Source organism: Gorilla gorilla, chromosome 8 (genome assembly GCF_029281585.2).
Source record: "Gorilla gorilla gorilla isolate KB3781 chromosome 8, NHGRI_mGorGor1-v2.1_pri, whole genome shotgun sequence".
Lineage (NCBI taxonomy): Eukaryota > Metazoa > Chordata > Mammalia > Primates > Hominidae > Gorilla > Gorilla gorilla.
The window spans coordinates 6,264,786-6,285,307 of record NC_073232.2 but is presented as its reverse complement, the minus strand read 5'-3'; positions in this window follow the sequence as shown (position 1 = coordinate 6,285,307).

Below are 20,522 nucleotides of genomic sequence, written 5' to 3'. Positions count from 1 at the left end.
TAATTCCATGTGTATTCAGATAGCTGTGTAGATATTTCCATGTTCATGCAGATAGCGGTGTAGATATTTCCATGTTCATCCAGATGCCGGTGTACATATATCCATGTTCATACAGATGGCGGTGAAGATATTTCCATGTTCATACAGATGGCGGTGTAGATATTTCCATGTTCATACGAATGGCGGTGGAGATATTTCCATGTTCATAGAGATGGCGTTGTAGATATTTCCATGTTCATACGAATGGTGGTGTAGATATTTCCATGTTCATAGAGATGGCGGTGTAGATATTTCCATGTTTATACAGATAGCGGTGTAGATATTTCCATGTTCATACAAATGGTTGTGTAGATATTTCCATGTTCATAGAGATGGCGGTGTAGATATTTCCATGTTCATACAAATGGCGGTGTAGATATTTTCATGTTCATAGAAATGGCGGTGTAGATATTTCCAGGTTCATACAAATGGCGGTGTAGATATTTCTGTGTTCATAGAGATGGCGGTGTAGATATTTCCATGTTTATACAGATAGCAGTGTAGTTTTTTCCATGTTTATAGAGAGAGCAGTGTGGATATTTCCATTGATATACAGATAGCTATGTAGATATTTGCATGTTCATACAGATTGCGGTGAAGATATTTCCATGTTCATACAGATAGTGGTGTAGATATTTCCATGTTCTTACAGATAGCGGTGTAGTTATTTCCATGTTCATTCAGATAGCGGTGTAGATATTTCCATGTTCATACAGATAGCGGTGTAGATATTTCCATGTTCATACAGTTGGCGGTGTAGATATTTGCATGTTCATACAGATGGTGGTGTAGATATTTACATGTTCATACAGATGGCGTTGTAGATATTTCCATGTTCATACAGATGGCGGTGTAGATATTTCCATGTTCATACAGATGGCGGTGTAGATATTTCGAAGTTTATAGAGATAGCGCTGTAGTTATTTCCATATTTATAGCGAAATCTGTGTAGATATTTCCATGTATATTCAGATAGCTGTGTAGATATTTCCATGTTCATGCAGGTAGTGGTGTAGATATTTCCATGTTCATCCAGATGCCAGTGTACATATATCCATGTTCATACAGATGGCAGTGAAGATATTTCCATGTTCATACAGATGGCGGTGTAGATATTTCCATGTTCATACGAATGGTGGTGTAGATATTTCCATGTTCATAGAGATGGCGGTGTAGATATTTCCATGCTTATACAGATAGCAGTGTAGTTATTTTCATGTTTATAGAGATAGCAGTGTAGATATTTCCATTGATATACAGATAGCTGTGTAGATATTTGCATGTACATACAGATAGCGGTGAAGATATTTCCATGTTCATACAGATAGCGGTGTAGATATTTCCATGTTCATACAGATACCGGTGTAGATATTTCCATGTTCATACAGATAGCGGTGTAGATATTTCCATGTTCATGCAGATGCCGGTGTACATATATCCATGTTCATACAGATGGCGGTGAAGATATTTCCATGTTCATACAGATGGCGGTGTAGATATTTCCATGTTCATACAAATGGCGGTGTAGATATTTTGATGTTCATAGAGATGGCGGTGTAGATATTTCCAGGTTAATACAAATGGCGGTGTAGATATTTCCATGTTCATAGAGATGGCGGTGTAGATATTTCCATGTTTCTACAGATAGCAGTGTAGTTATTTCCATGTTTATAGAGATAGCAGTGTGGATATTTCCATTGATATACAGATAGCTGTGTAGATATTTGCATGTTCATACAGATAGCGGTGTAGATATTTGCATGTTCATACAGATAGCGGTGTAGTTATTTCCATGTTCATACAGATAGCGGTGTAGTTATTTCCATGTTCATACAGATAGCGGTGTAGATATTTCCATGTTCATACAGATAGCGGTGTAGATATTTCCATGTTCATACAGTTAGCGGTGTAGATATTTCCATGTTCATACAGATGGCAGTGTAGATATTTCCATGTTCATGCAGATGGCGGTTTAGATATTTCCATGTTCATACAGATATCGGTGTAGATATTTCCATGTTCATAGAGATGGCGGTGTAGATATTTCCATGTTCATACACATGGTGGTGTAGATATTTCCATGTTCATAGAGATGGCGGTGTAGATATTTCCATGTTTATACAGATAGCAGTGTCGTTATTTCCATGTTTATAGAGATAGCAGTGTAGATATTTCCATTGATATACAGATAGAGGTGCAGATATTTGCATGTACATACAGATAGCGGTGTAGATATTTCCATGTTCATACAGATAGCCGTGTAGATATTTCCATGTTCATAGAGATAGCGGTGTAGATATTTCCATGTTCATACAGATAGCGGTGTAGATATTTCCATGTTCATGCATATGCCGGTGTACATATATCCATGTTCATACAGATGGCGGTGAAGATATTTCCATGTTCATACAGATGGCGGTGTAGATATTTCCATGTTCATACAAATGGCGGTGTAGATATTTTGATGTTCATAGAGATGGCGGTGCAGATATTTCCAGGTTAATACAAATGGCGGTGTAGATATTTCCATGTTCATAGAGATGGTGGTGTAGATATTTCCATGTTTATACAGATAGCAGTGTAGTTATTTCCATGTTTATAGAGATAGCAGTGTGGATATTTCCATTGATATACAGATAGCTCTGTAGATATTTGCATGTTCATACAGATAGCGGTGTAGATATTTGCATGTTCATACACATAGCGGTGTAGTTATTTCCATGTTCATACAGATAGCGGTGTAGTTATTTCCATGTTCATACAGATAGCGGTGTAGATATTTCCATGTTCATACAGATAGCGGTGTAGATATTTCCATGTTCATACAGTTAGCGGTGTAGATATTTCCATGTTCATACAGATGGCAGTGTAGATATTTCCATGTTCATACAGATGGCGGTGTAGATATTTCCATGTTCATACGAATGGCGGTGGAGATATTTCCATGTTCATAGAGATGGCGGTGTAGATATTTCCATGTTCATACACATGGTGGTGTAGATATTTCCATGTTCATAGAGATGGCTGTGTAGATATTTCCATGTTTATGCAGATAGCAGTGTAGTTATTTCCATGTTTATAGAGATAGCAGTGTAGATATTTCCATTGATATACAGATAGCGGTGTAGATATTTGCATGTACATACAGATAGCGGTGTAGATATTTCCATGTTCATACAGATAGACGTGTAGATATTTCCATGTTCATACAGATAGCGGTGTAGATATTTCCATGTTCATACAGATAGCGGTGTAGATATTTCCGTGTTCATGCAGATGCCGGTGTACATATATCCATGTTCATACAGATGGCGGTGAAGATATTTCCATGTTCATACAGATGGCGGTGTAGATATTTCCATGTTCATACAAATGGCGGTGTTGATATTTTCATGTTCATAGAAATGGCGGTGTAGATATTTCCAGGTTCATACAAATGGCGGTGTAGATATTTCCGTGTTCATAGAGATGGCGGTGGAGATATTTCCATGTTTATACAGATAGCAATGTAGTTTTTTCCGTGTTTATAGAGATAGCAGTGTGGATATTTCCGTTGATATACAGATAGCTATGTAGATATTTGCATGTTCATACAGATAGCGGTGAAGATATTTCCATGTTCATACAGATAGCGGTGTAGATATTTCCATGTTCTTACAGATAGCGGTGTAGTTATTTCCATGTTCATTCAGATAGCGGTGTAGATATTTCCATGTTCATACAGATAGCGGTGTAGATATTTCCATGTTCATACAGTTGGCGGTGTAGATATTTCCATGTTCATACAGATGGTGGTGTAGATATTTACATGTTCATACAGATGGCGGTGTAGATATTTCCATGTTCATACAGATGGCGGTGTAGATATTTCCATGTTCATACAGATGGCGGTGTAGATATTTCGAAGTTTATAGAGATAGCGCTGTAGTTATTTCCATATTTATAGAGAAATCTGTGTAGATATTTCCATGTATATTCAGATAGCTGTGTAGATATTTCCATGTTCATGCAGGTAGCGGTGTAGATATTTCCATGTTCATCCAGATGCCGGTGTACATATATCCATGTTCATACAGATGGCGGTGAAGATATTTCCATGTTCATACAGATGGCGGTGTAGATATTTCCATGTTCATACGAATGGCGCTGGAGATATTTCCATGTTCATAGAGATGGCGGTGTAGATATTTCCATGTTCATACACATGGTGGTGTAGATATTTCCATGTTCATAGAGATGGCGGTGTAGATATTTCCATGCTTATACAGATAGCAGTGTAGTTATTTCCATGTTTATAGAGATAGCAGTGTAGATATTTCCATTGATATACAGATAGCTGTGTAGATATTTGCATGTACATACAGATAGCGGTGTAGATATTTCCATGTTCATACAGATAGCGGTGTAGATATTTCCATGTTCATACAGATAGCGGTGTACATATTTCCATGTTCATACAGATAGCGGTGTAGATATTTCCATGTTCATGCAGATGCCGGTGTACATATATCCATGTTCATACAGATGGCGGTGAAGATATTTCCATGTTCATACAGATGGCGGTGTAGATATTTCCATGTTCATACAAATGGCGGTGTAGATATTTTGATGTTCATAGAGATGGCGGTGTAGATATTTCCAGGTTAATACAAATGGCGGTGTAGATATTTCCATGTTCATAGAGATGGCGGTGTAGATATTTCCATGTTTATACAGATAGCAGTGTAGTTATTTCCATGTTTATAGAGATAGCAGTGTGGATATTTCCATTGATATACACATAGCTGTGTAGATATTTGCATGTTCATACAGATAGCGGTGTAGATATTTGCATGTTCATACACATAGCGGTGTAGTTATTTCCATGTTCCTACACATAGCGGTGTAGTTATTTCCATGTTCATACAGATAGCGGTGTAGATATTTTCATGTTCATACAGATAGCGGTGTAGATATTTCCATGTTCATACAGTTAGCGGTGTAGATATTTCCATGTTCATACAGATGGCAGTGTAGATATTTCCATGTTCATACAGATGGCGTTGTAGATATTTCCATGTTCATACGAATGGCGGTGGAGATATTTCCATGTTCATAGAGATGGCGGTGTAGATATTTCCATGTTCATACACATGGTGGTGTAGATATTTCCATGTTCATAGAGATGGCGGTGTAGATATTTCCATGTTTATGCAGATAGCAGTGTAGTTATTTCCATGTTTATAGAGATAGCAGTGTAGATATTTCCATTGATATACAGATAGCAGTGTAGATATTTGCATGTACATACAGATAGCGGTGTAGATATTTCCATGTTCATACAGATAGCCGTGTAGATATTTCCATGTTCATACAGATAGCGGTGTAGATATTTCCATGTTCATACAGATAGCGGTGTAGATATTTCCGTGTTCATGCAGATGCCGGTGTACATATATCCATGTTCATACAGATGGCGGTGAAGATATTTCCATGTTCATACAGATGGCGGTGTAGATATTTCCATGTTCATACAAATGGCGGTGTAGATATTTCCGTGTTCATAGAGATGGCGGTGTAGATATTTCCATGTTTATACAGATAGCAGTGTAGTTCTTTCCGTGTTTATAGAGATAGCAGTGGGGATATTTCCGTTGATATACAGATAGCTATGTAGATATTTGCATGTTCATACAGATAGCGGTGAAGATATTTCCATGTTCATACAGATAGCGGTGTAGATATTTCCATGTTCTTACAGATAGCGGTGTAGTTATTTCCATGTTCATTCAGATAGCGGTGTAGATATTTCCATGTTCATACAGATAGCGGTGTAGATATTTCCATGTTCATACAGTTGGCGGTGTAGATATTTCCATGTTCATACAGATGGTGGTGTAGATATTTACATGTTCATACAGATGGCGGTGTAGATATTTCCATGTTCATACACATGGTGGTGTAGATATTTCCATGTTCATAGAGATGGCGGTGTAGATATTTCCATGTTTATGCAGATAGCAGTGTAGTTATTTCCATGTTTATAGAGATAGCAGTGTAGATATTTCCATTGATATACAGATAGCAGTGTAGATATTTGCATGTACATACAGATAGCGGTGTAGATATTTCCATGTTCATACAGATAGCCGTGTAGATATTTCCATGTTCATACAGATAGCGGTGTAGATATTTCCATGTTCATACAGTTGGCGGTGTAGATATTTCCATGTTCATACAGACGGTGGTGTAGATATTTACATGTTCATACAGATGGCGGTGTAGATATTTCCATGTTCATACAGATGGCGGTGTAGATATTTCCATGTTCATACAGATGGCGGTGTAGATATTTCGAAGTTTATAGAGATAGCGCTGTAGTTATTTCCATATTTATAGAGAAATCTGTGTAGATATTTCCATGTATATTCAGATAGCTGTGTAGATATTTCCATGTTCATGCAGGTAGCGGTGTAGATATTTCCATGTTCATCCAGATGCCGGTGTACATATATCCATGTTCATACAGATGGCGGTGAAGATATTTCCATGTTCATACAGATGGCGGTGTAGATATTTCCATGTTCATACGAATGGCGCTGGAGATATTTCCATGTTCATAGAGATGGCGGTGTAGATATTTCCATGTTCATACACATGGTGGTGTAGATATTTCCATGTTCATAGAGATGGCGGTGTAGATATTTCCATGCTTATACAGATAGCAGTGTAGTTATTTCCATGTTTATAGAGATAGCAGTGTAGATATTTCCATTGATATACAGATAGCTGTGTAGATATTTGCATGTACATACAGATAGCGGTGTAGATATTTCCATGTTCATACAGATAGCGGTGTAGATATTTCCATGTTCATACAGATAGCGGTGTAGATATTTCCATGTTCATACAGATAGCGGTGTAGATATTTCCATGTTCATGCAGATGCCGGTGTACATATATCCATGTTCATACAGATGGCGGTGAAGATATTTCCATGTTCATACAGATGGCGGTGTAGATATTTCCATGTTCATACAAATGGCGGTGTAGATATTTTGATGTTCATAGAGATGGCGGTGTAGATATTTCCAGGTTAATACAAATGGCGGTGTAGATATTTCCATGTTCATAGAGATGGCGGTGTAGATATTTCCATGTTTATACAGATAGCAGTGTAGTTATTTCCATGTTTATAGAGATAGCAGTGTGGATATTTCCATTGATATACACATAGCTGTGTAGATATTTGCATGTTCATACAGATAGCGGTGTAGATATTTGCATGTTCATACACATAGCGGTGTAGTTATTTCCATGTTCATACACATAGCGGTGTAGTTATTTCCATGTTCATACAGATAGCGGTGTAGATATTTCCATGTTCATACAGATAGCGGTGTAGATATTTCCATGTTCATACAGTTAGCGGTGTAGATATTTCCATGTTCATACAGATGGCAGTGTAGATATTTCCATGTTCATACAGATGGCGTTGTAGATATTTCCATGTTCATACGAATGGCGGTGGAGATATTTCCATGTTCATAGAGATGGCGGTGTAGATATTTCCATGTTCATACACATGGTGGTGTAGATATTTCCATGTTCATAGAGATGGCGGTGTAGATATTTCCATGTTTATGCAGATAGCAGTGTAGTTATTTCCATGTTTATAGAGATAGCAGTGTAGATATTTCCATTGATATACAGATAGCAGTGTAGATATTTGCATGTACATACAGATAGCGGTGTAGATATTTCCATGTTCATACAGATAGCCGTGTAGATATTTCCATGTTCATACAGATAGCGGTGTAGATATTTCCATGTTCATACAGATAGCGGTGTAGATATTTCCGTGTTCATGCAGATGCCGGTGTACATATATCCATGTTCATACAGATGGCGGTGAAGATATTTCCATGTTCATACAGATGGCGGTGTAGATATTTCCATGTTCATACAAATGGCGGTGTAGATATTTCCGTGTTCATAGAGATGGCGGTGTAGATATTTCCATGTTTATACAGATAGCAGTGTAGTTTTTTCCGTGTTTATAGAGATAGCAGTGGGGATATTTCCGTTGATATACAGATAGCTATGTAGATATTTGCATGTTCATACAGATAGCGGTGAAGATATTTCCATGTTCATACAGATAGCGGTGTAGATATTTCCATGTTCTTACAGATAGCGGTGTAGTTATTTCCATGTTCATTCAGATAGCGGTGTAGATATTTCCATGTTCATACAGATAGCGGTGTAGATATTTCCATGTTCATACAGTTGGCGGTGTAGATATTTCCATGTTCATACAGATGGTGGTGTAGATATTTACATGTTCATACAGATGGCGGTGTAGATATTTCCATGTTCATACACATGGTGGTGTAGATATTTCCATGTTCATAGAGATGGCGGTGTAGATATTTCCATGTTTATGCAGATAGCAGTGTAGTTATTTCCATGTTTATAGAGATAGCAGTGTAGATATTTCCATTGATATACAGATAGCAGTGTAGATATTTGCATGTACATACAGATAGCGGTGTAGATATTTCCATGTTCATACAGATAGCCGTGTAGATATTTCCATGTTCATACAGATAGCGGTGTAGATATTTCCATGTTCATACAGTTGGCGGTGTAGATATTTCCATGTTCATACAGATGGTGGTGTAGATATTTACATGTTCATACAGATGGCGGTGTAGATATTTCCATGTTCATACAGATGGCGGTGTAGATATTTCCATGTTCATACAGATGGCGGTGTAGATATTTCGAAGTTTATAGAGATAGCGCTGTAGTTATTTCCATATTTATAGAGAAATCTGTGTAGATATTTCCATGTATATTCAGATAGCTGTGTAGATATTTCCATGTTCATGCAGGTAGCGGTGTAGATATTTCCATGTTCATCCAGATGCCGGTGTACATATATCCATGTTCATACAGATGGCGGTGAAGATATTTCCATGTTCATACAGATGGCGGTGTAGATATTTCCATGTTCATACGAATGGCGCTGGAGATATTTCCATGTTCATAGAGATGGCGGTGTAGATATTTCCATGTTCATACACATGGTGGTGTAGATATTTCCATGTTCATAGAGATGGCGGTGTAGATATTTCCATGCTTATACAGATAGCAGTGTAGTTATTTCCATGTTTATAGAGATAGCAGTGTAGATATTTCCATTGATATACAGATAGCTGTGTAGATATTTGCATGTACATACAGATAGCGGTGTAGATATTTCCATGTTCATACAGATAGCGGTGTAGATATTTCCATGTTCATACAGATAGCGGTGTAGATATTTCCATGTTCATACAGATAGCGGTGTAGATATTTCCATGTTCATGCAGATGCCGGTGTACATATATCCATGTTCATACAGATGGCGGTGAAGATATTTCCATGTTCATACAGATGGCGGTGTAGATATTTCCATGTTCATACAAATGGCGGTGTAGATATTTTGATGTTCATAGAGATGGCGGTGTAGATATTTCCAGGTTAATACAAATGGCGGTGTAGATATTTCCATGTTCATAGAGATGGCGGTGTAGATATTTCCATGTTTATACAGATAGCAGTGTAGTTATTTCCATGTTTATAGAGATAGCAGTGTGGATATTTCCATTGATATACACATAGCTGTTTAGATATTTGCATGTTCATACAGATAGCGGTGTAGATATTTGCATGTTCATACACATAGCGGTGTAGTTATTTCCATGTTCATACACATAGCGGTGTAGTTATTTCCATGTTCATACAGATAGCGGTGTAGATATTTCCATGTTCATACAGATAGCGGTGTAGATATTTCCATGTTCATACAGTTAGCGGTGTAGATATTTCCATGTTCATACAGATGGCAGTGTAGATATTTCCATGTTCATACAGATGGCGTTGTAGATATTTCCATGTTCATACGAATGGCGGTGGAGATATTTCCATGTTCATAGAGATGGCGGTGTAGATATTTCCATGTTCATACACATGGTGGTGTAGATATTTCCATGTTCATAGAGATGGCGGTGTAGATATTTCCATGTTTATGCAGATAGCAGTGTAGTTATTTCCATGTTTATAGAGATAGCAGTGTAGATATTTCCATTGATATACAGATAGCAGTGTAGATATTTGCATGTACATACAGATAGCGGTGTAGATATTTCCATGTTCATACAGATAGCCGTGTAGATATTTCCATGTTCATACAGATAGCGGTGTAGATATTTCCATGTTCATACAGATAGCGGTGTAGATATTTCCGTGTTCATGCAGATGCCGGTGTACATATATCCATGTTCATACAGATGGCGGTGAAGATATTTCCATGTTCATACAGATGGCGGTGTAGATATTTCCATGTTCATACAAATGGCGGTGTAGATATTTCCGTGTTCATAGAGATGGCGGTGTAGATATTTCCATGTTTATACAGATAGCAGTGTAGTTTTTTCCGTGTTTATAGAGATAGCAGTGGGGATATTTCCGTTGATATACAGATAGCTATGTAGATATTTGCATGTTCATACAGATAGCGGTGAAGATATTTCCATGTTCATACAGATAGCGGTGTAGATATTTCCATGTTCTTACAGATAGCGGTGTAGTTATTTCCATGTTCATTCAGATAGCGGTGTAGATATTTCTATGTTCATACAGATAGCGGTGTAGATATTTCCATGTTCATACAGTTGGCGGTGTAGATATTTCCATGTTCATACACATGGTGGTGTAGATATTTCCATGTTCATAGAGATGGCGGTGTAGATATTTCCATGTTTATGCAGATAGCAGTGTAGTTATTTCCATGTTTATAGAGATAGCAGTGTAGATATTTCCATTGATATACAGATAGCAGTGTAGATATTTGCATGTACATACAGATAGCGGTGTAGATATTTCCATGTTCATACAGATAGCCGTGTAGATATTTCCATGTTCATACAGATAGCGGTGTAGATATTTCCATGTTCATACAGATAGCGGTGTAGATATTTCCGTGTTCATGCAGATGCCGGTGTACATATATCCATGTTCATACAGATGGCGGTGAAGATATTTCCATGTTCATACAGATGGCGGTGTAGATATTTCCATGTTCATACAAATGGCGGTGTAGATATTTCCGTGTTCATAGAGATGGCGGTGTAGATATTTCCATGTTTATACAGATAGCAGTGTAGTTTTTTCCGTGTTTATAGAGATAGCAGTGTGGATATTTCCGTTGATATACAGATAGCTATGTAGATATTTGCATGTTCATACAGATAGCGGTGAAGATGTTTCCATGTTCATACAGATAGCGGTGTAGATATTTCCATGTTCTTACAGATAGCGGTGTAGTTATTTCCATGTTCATTCAGATAGCAGTGTAGATATTTCCATGTTCATACAGATAGCGGTGTAGATATTTCCATGTTCATACAGTTGGCGGTGTAGATATTTCCATGTTCATACAGATGGTGGTGTAGATATTTACATGTTCATACAGATGGCGGTGTAGATATTTCCATGTTCATACAGATGGCGGTGTAGATATTTCCATGTTCATACAGATGGCGGTGTAGATATTTCGAAGTTTATAGAGATAGCGCTGTAGTTATTTCCATATTTATAGAGAAATCTGTGTAGATATTTCCATGTATATTCAGATAGCTGTGTAGATATTTCCATGTTCATGCAGGTAGCGGTGTAGATATTTCCATGTTCATCCAGATGCCGGTGTACATATATCCATGTTCATACAGATGGCGGTGAAGATATTTCCATGTTCATACAGATGGCGGTGTAGATATTTCCATGTTCATACGAATGGCGCTGGAGATATTTCCATGTTCATAGAGATGGCGGTGTAGATATTTCCATGTTCATACAAATGGTGGTGTAGATATTTCCATGTTCATAGAGATGGCGGTGTAGATATTTCCATGCTTATACAGATAGCAGTGTAGTTATTTCCATGTTTATAGAGATAGCAGTGTAGATATTTCCATTGATATACAGATAGCTGTGTAGATATTTGCATGTACATACAGATAGCGGTGTAGATATTTCCATGTTCATACAGATAGCGGTGTAGATATTTCCATGTTCATACAGATAGCGGTGTAGATATTTCCATGTTCATACAGATAGCGGTGTAGATATTTCCATGTTCATGCAGATGCCGGTGTACATATATCCATGTTCATACAGATGGCGGTGAAGATATTTCCATGTTCATACAGATGGCGGTGTAGATATTTCCATGTTCATACAAATGGCGGTGTAGATATTTTGATGTTCATAGAGATGGCGGTGTAGATATTTCCAGGTTAATACAAATGGCGGTGTAGATATTTCCATGTTCATAGAGATGGCGGTGTAGATATTTCCATGTTTATACAGATGGCAGTGTAGTTATTTCCATGTTTATAGAGATAGCAGTGTTGATATTTCCATTGATATACAGATAGCTGTGTAGATATTTGCATGTTCATACAGATAGCGGTGTAGATATTTGCATGTTCATACACATAGCGGTGTAGTTATTTCCATGTTCATACACATAGCGGTGTAGTTATTTCCATGTTCATACAGATAGCGGTGTAGATATTTCCATGTTCATACAGATAGCGGTGTAGATATTTCCATGTTCATACAGTTAGCGGTGTAGATATTTCCATGTTCATACAGATGGCAGTGTAGATATTTCCATGTTCATACAGATGGCGGTGTAGATATTTCCATGTTCATACGAATGGCGGTGGAGATATTTCCATGTTCATAGAGATGGCGGTGTAGATATTTCCATGTTCATACACATGGTGGTGTAGATATTTCCATGTTCATAGAGATGGCGGTGTAGATATTTCCATGTTTATGCAGATAGCAGTGTAGTTATTTCCATGTTTATAGAGATAGCAGTGTAGATATTTCCATTGATATACAGATAGCAGTGTAGATATTTCCATGTTCATACAGATAGCGGTGTAGATATTTCCGTGTTCATGCAGATGCCGGTGTACATATATCCATGTTCATACAGATGGCGGTGAAGATATTTCCATGTTCATACAGATGGCGGTGTAGATATTTCCATGTTCATACAAATGGCGGTGTAGATATTTCCGTGTTCATAGAGATGGCGGTGTAGATATTTCCATGTTTATACAGATAGCAGTGTAGTTTTTTCCATGTTTATAGAGATAGCAGTGTGGATATTTCCGTTGATATACAGATAGCTATGTAGATATTTGCATGTTCATACAGATAGCGGTGAAGATATTTCCATGTTCATACAGATAGCGGTGTAGATATTTCCATGTTCTTACAGATAGCGGTGTAGTTATTTCCATGTTCATACAGATGGCGATGTAGATATTTCCATGTTCATACAGATGGCGGTGTAGATATTTCGAAGTTTATAGAGATAGCGCTGTAGTTATTTCCATATTTATAGAGAAATCTGTGTAGATATTTCCATGTATATTCAGATAGCTGTGTAGATATTTCCATGTTCATGCAGGTAGCGGTGTAGATGTTTCCATGTTCATCCAGATGCCGGTGTACATATATCCATGTTCATACAGATGGCGGTGAAGATATTTCCATGTTCATACAGATGGCGGTGTAGATATTTCCATGTTCATACGAATGGCGCTGGAGATATTTCCATGTTCATAGAGATGGCGGTGTAGATATTTCCATGTTCATACAAATGGTGGTGTAGATATTTCCATGTTCATAGAGATGGCGGTGTAGATATTTCCATGCTTATACAGATAGCAGTGTAGTTATTTCCATGTTTATAGAGATAGCAGTGTAGATATTTCCATTGATATACAGATAGCTGTGTAGATATTTGCATGTACATACAGATAGCGGTGTAGATATTTCCATGTTCATACAGATAGCGGTGTAGATATTTCCATGTTCATACAGATAGCGGTGTAGATATTTCCATGTTCATACAGATGGCGGTGAAGATATTTCCATGTTCATACAGATGGCGGTGTAGATATTTCCATGTTTATAGGGATGACGGTGTAGATATTTTCATGTTTACACAGATGGCGTTGTAGATATTTCCATGTTTACACAGATAGCGGGGTAGACATTTCCATGTTTACACAGATAGCGGTGTGGATATTTCCATGTTTATACAGATAGTTGGGCAGATATTTCCATGTTTATACAGATAGCGGTGTAGATATTTCCATCTTAATACAGATGGCGTTGTAGATGTGTCCATATTCGTACAGACGGCGGTGTAGATATTTCCATGTTCATACAGATGGCGGTGTAGATATTTCGAAGTTTATAGAGATAGTGCTGTAGTTATTTCCATATTTATAGAGAAATCTGTGTAGATATTCCCATGTATTTTCAGATAGCGGTGTAGATATTTCCATGTTCATGCAGATAGCGGTGTAGATATTTCCATGTTCATCCAGATGCCGGTGTACATATATCCAAGTTCATACAGATGGCGGTGAAGGTATTTCCATGTTCATACAGATGGCGGTGTAGATATTTCCATGTTCATACAGATGTCGGTGTAGATATTTCCATGTTCGTAGAGATGGCGGTGTAGATATTTCCAGGTTCATACAAATGGCGGTGTAGATATTTCCATGTTCATAGAGATGGCGGTGTAGATATTTAAATGTTTATACAGAAAGCAGTGTAGTTATTTCCATGTTTATAGAGATAGCAGTGTAGATATTTCCATGTTCATAGAGATGGCGGTGTAGATATTTCCATGTTTATACAGATAGCAGTGTAGATATTTCCATGTTTATAGAGATAGCAGTGTAGATATTTTCATTGATATTCAGATAGCTGTGTAGATATTTGCATGTTCATACAGATAGCGGTGTAGATATTTCCATGTTCATACAGATAGCGGTGTAGATATTTCCATGTTTATACAGATAGCGGTGTAGATATTTCCATGTTCATACCGATAGCGGTGTAGATATTTCTTTGTTCATACAGAAAGCGGTGTAGATATTTCCATGTTCATACAGTTAGCGGTGTAGATATTTCCATGTTCATACAGATAGCGGTGTAGATATTTACATGTTCATACAGATGGCGGTGTAGCTATTTCCATGTTCGTACGGATGGCAGTGTAGATATTTCCATGTACATACAGGTGGCGGTGTATATATTTTCATGTTTATACAGATAGCAGTGTAGTTATTTCATTATTTATAGAGATAGCAGTGTAGATATTTCCATTGATATGCAGATAGCTGTGTAGATATTTCCATGTTCATACAGATAGCGGTGTAGATATTTCCATGTTCATGCAGATAACGGTGTAGATAGTTCCATGTTCCTACAGATAGCGGTGTAGATATTTCCATGTTCGTACAGTTAGCGGTGTAGATATTTCCATGTTCATACAGTTAGCGGTGTAGATATTTCCATGTTCATACAGATGGCGGTGTAGATATTTACATGTTCATACAGATGGCGGTATAGGTATTTCCATGTTCGTACAGATGGCGGCGTGGATATTTCCATGTTCATATAGATGGCGGTGTAGATATTTCCATGTTTATGCAGATTGCTGTATAGATATTTCCATGTTTATACAGATGGTGCTGTAGATATTTCCATGTTTATAGAGATGGCGGTCTAAATATTTCCATGTTTACAGAGATAGTGGTGTAGTTATTTCGAAGTTTATAGAGACAGCGTTGTAGATATTTAAATGTTTATACAGATAGCGGTGAAGATAATTCCATGTTTATACAGATAGCGGTGTTGATATTTCCATGTTTATACAGATAGCAGTGTAGATATTTCCATGTTTATAGAGATAGTGGTGTAGATAATTTCAATTTTATACAGAGAGCAGTGTAGATATTTCCAAGTTCATACAGATAGCGGTGTAGATATTTCCACATTTATAGAGATGGCGGTGTAGATATTTCCATGTTCATACAGATGGCGGTGTAGATATTTCCATGTTTATAGGGATGGCGGTGTAGATATTTTCATCTTTACACAGATGGCGGTGTTGGTATTTCCATGTTTACACAGAGAGCGGTGTAGACATTTCCATGTTTACACAGATAGCGGTGTGGATATTTCCATGTTTATGCAGATAGCGGTGTAGATATTTCCATGTTTATACAGATATCGGTGCGGATATTTCCATGTTTATTCAGGTAGTTGGGCAGATATTTCCGTGTTTATACAGATCACGGTGTAGATATTTCCATCTTAATACAGATGGCGGTTTAGATATGTCCATGTTTGTACAGAAGGCGGTGTACATATTTCCATGTTCATACATATGGCGGTGTAGATATTTCGAAGTTTATAGAGATAGTGCTGTCGTTATTTCCATATTTATAGAGAAATCTGTGTAGATATTTCCATGTATATTCAGATAGCTGTGTAGATATTTCCATGTTCATGCAGATAGCGGTGTAGATATTTTCATGTTCATCCAGATGCCGGTGTAGATATCTCCATGTTCATACAGATGGCGGTGAAGATATTTCCATGTTCATACAGATAGCGGTGTAGATATTTCCAAGTTCATACAGATGGCGGTGCAGATATTTACATGTTCATACAGATGGCGGTGTAGGTATTTCCATGTTCGTACAGATGGTGGTGTAGATATTTACATGTTCATACAGATGGCGGTGCAGATATTTCCATGTTTATGCAGATAGCGGTATAGATATTTCCATGCTTATACAGATGGTGGTGTAGATATTTCCATGTTTATAGAGATGGCGGTCTAGATATTTCCATGTTTATAGAGATAGTAGTGTAGTTATTTCCAAGTTTATAGAGACAGTGTTGTTGATATTTCCATGTTTATAGAGACAGCGTTGTAGATATTTCCATGTTTATAGAGACAGCGGTGAAGATATTTGCATGTTTATACAGATAGCGGTGTAGATATTTCCATGTTTATATAGATAGCGGTGTAGATATTTCCATGTTGATAGAGATAGTGGTGTAGATAATTCCAATTTTATACAGATAGCAGTGTAGATATTTCCAAGTTCAAACAGATAGCGGTGTAGATATTTCCACGTTTATAGAGATGGCGGTGTATATATTTCCATGTTCATACAGATGGCGGTGTAGATATTTCCATGTTTATAGAGATGCCAGTGTAGATATTTTCATGTTTACACAGATGGCGGTGTAGATATTTCCATGTTTACACAGATAGCGGTGCAGACATTTCCATGTTTACACAGATAGCGGTGTTTATATTTCCATGTTTATGCAGATAGCGGTGTAGATATTTCCATGTTTATACAGATAGCGGTGCGGATATTTCCATGTTTATACAGATAGTGGTGAAGATATTTCCATGTTTATACAGATAGCGGTGTAGATATTTCCATCTTTATACAGATAGCGGTATAGATATTTCCATGTTTATACAGATGGTGTTGTAGATATTTCCATGTTTATGCAGATGGCGGTATAGATATTTCCATGTTTATACAGATGGTGGTGTAGATATTTCCATCTTCATACAGATGGCCGTTTAGATATTTCAAAGTTTATAGAGATAGCGCTGAAGTTATTTCTATATTTCTTTAGAAATCTGTGTGGATACTTCCATGTGTATGCAGATAGCTGTGTAGATATTTCCATGTTCCTGCAGATAGCGGTGTAGTTATTTCCATGTTCATCCAGATGCCGGTGTAGATACATCCATGTTCATACAGATGGCGGTGAAGATATTTCCATGTTCATACAGATGTCTGTGTAGATATTTCCATGTTCATACAAATGGCGGTGTAGATATTTCCATGTTGATACAGATAGCAGTGTAGTTATTTAAATGTTTATAGAGATAGCAGTGTAGATTTTCCATAGATATACAGATAGCGGTGTAGATATTTCCATGTTCATGCAGAAAGCGGTGTAGATATTTCCATGTTCATCCAGATGCCTGTGTAGATATATCCATGTTCATAGAGATGGCGGTGAAGATATTTCCATGTTCATACAGATGGCGGTGTAGATATTTCCATGTTCATACAAATGGCGGTGTAGATATTTCCATGTTCATAGAGATGGCGGTGTAGATATTTCCATGTTCATACAAATGGCGGTGTAGATATTTCCATGTTCATAGAGATGGCGGTGTAGATATTTCCATGTTTATACAGATAGCAGTGTAGTTATTTCCATGTTTATACAGATAGCAGTGTAGATATTTCCATTGATATACAGATAGCTGTGTAGATATTCGCATGTTCATACAGATAGCGGTGTAGATATTTCCATGTTCATACAGATAGCGGTGAAGATATTTCCATGTTCATACAGATAGCGGTGTAGATATTCCCATGTTCATACAGATAGCGGTGTAGATATTTCCAAGTTCATACCGATAGCGGTGTAGATATTTCGAAGTTCATACAGTGAGCGGTATAGATATTTCCATGTTTATACAGATGGTGTTGTAGATATTTCCACGTTTATAGAGATGGCGGTCTAGATATTTCCATGTTTATAGAGATAGTGGTGTAGTTATTTCCAAGTTTATAGAGACAGCGTTGTAGATATTTCCATGTTTTTACAGATAGCGGTGTAGATATTTCCATGTTCATAGAGATGGCGGTGTAGATATTTCCATGTTTATACAGATAGCAGTGTAGTTATTTCCATGTTTATAGAGATAGAGTTGTAGATAATTTCAATTTTATACAGATAGCTGTGTACATATTTGCATGTTCATACAGATAGCCGTGTAGATATTTCCATGTTCATACAGTTGGCGGTGTAGATATTTCCATGTTCATAGACATGGCGGTGTAGATATTTCCATGTTCATGCAGATGGCGATGTAGATATTTCGAAGTTTGTAGAGATAGCACTGTAGTTATTTCCATATTTATAGAGAAATCTGTGTAGATATTTCCATGTATATTCAGATAGCAGTGTAGATATTTCCATGTTCATACAGATAGCGGTGTAGATATTTCCATGTTCATCCAGATGTCGGTGTACATATATCCATGTTCAAACAGATGGCGGTGAAGGTACTTCCATGTTCATACAGATAGCGGTGTAGATATTTCCATGTTCATACAAATGGCGGTGTAGATATTTCCATGTTCATAGAAATGGCGGTGTAGGTATTTCCATGTTTATACAGATAGCAGTGTAGTTAATTCCATGTTTATAGAGATAGCAGTGTAGATATTTCCATTGATATACAGATAGCTTTGTAGATATTTGCAAGTTCATACAGATAGCGGTGTAGAAATTTCCATGTTCATACAGATAGCGGTGTATATATTTCCAAGTTCATACCGATAGCGGTGTAGATATTTCCATGTTCATACATATAGCGGTGTAGATATTTCCATGTTCATACAGATGGCGGTGTAGATATTTCCATGTTCATACAGATTGCGGTGTAGATATTTCCATGTTCATACAGATAGCGGTGTAGATATTTCCATGTTCATACAGATAGCCGTGTAGATATTTCCATGTTCATACAGTTAGCGGTGTAGATATTTCCATGTTCATACAGATGGCGGTGTAGATATTTACACGTTCATACAGATGGCGGAATAGATATTCCCATGTTCGTACAGATGGCGGTGTAGATATTTCCTTGTTCATAGAGATGGCGGTGTAGATATTTCCATGTTTATGCAGATAGCAGTATAAATATTTCCATATTTATACAGATGGTGGTGTACATATTTCCATGTTTATAGAGATGGCTGTCTAGATATTTCCATGTTTACAGATATAGTGGTGTAGTTATTTCCAAGTTTATAGAGACAGCGTTGTAGATATTTCCATGATTATTCAGATAGCAGTGAAGATATTTCCATGTTTATACAGATAGCGGTGTAGATATTTCCATGTTCATACAGATAGCAGTGTAGATATTAATATGTTTACAGAGATAGTGGTGTAGATAATTTCAATTTTATACCGAGAGCAGTGTAGATATTTCCAAGTTCATACAGATAGCGGTGTAGATATTTCCACGTTTATAGAGATGGCGGTGTAGATATTTCCATGTTCATACAGATGGCGGTGTAGATATTTCCATGTTTATAGGGATGGCGGTGTAGATATTTTCAAGTTTACACAGATGGCGGTGTAGATATTTCCATGTTTACATACATAGCGGTGTAGAGATTTCCATGTTTACACAGATAGCGGTGTGGATATTTCCATGTTTATGCAGATAGCAGTGTAGATATTTCCATGTTTATACAGATAGCAGTGCGGATATTTCCATGTTTATACAGATAGTTGGGCAGATATTTCCATGTTTATACAGATAGCGGTGTAGATATTTCCATCTTAGTACAGATGGCGGTGTAGATATGTCCATGTTCGTACAGATGGCGGTGTAGATATTTCCATGTTCATACAGATGGTGGTGTAAATATTTCGAAGTTTATAGAGATAGCGCTGTAGTTATTTCCATATTTATAGAGAAATCTGTGTAGATATTTCCATGT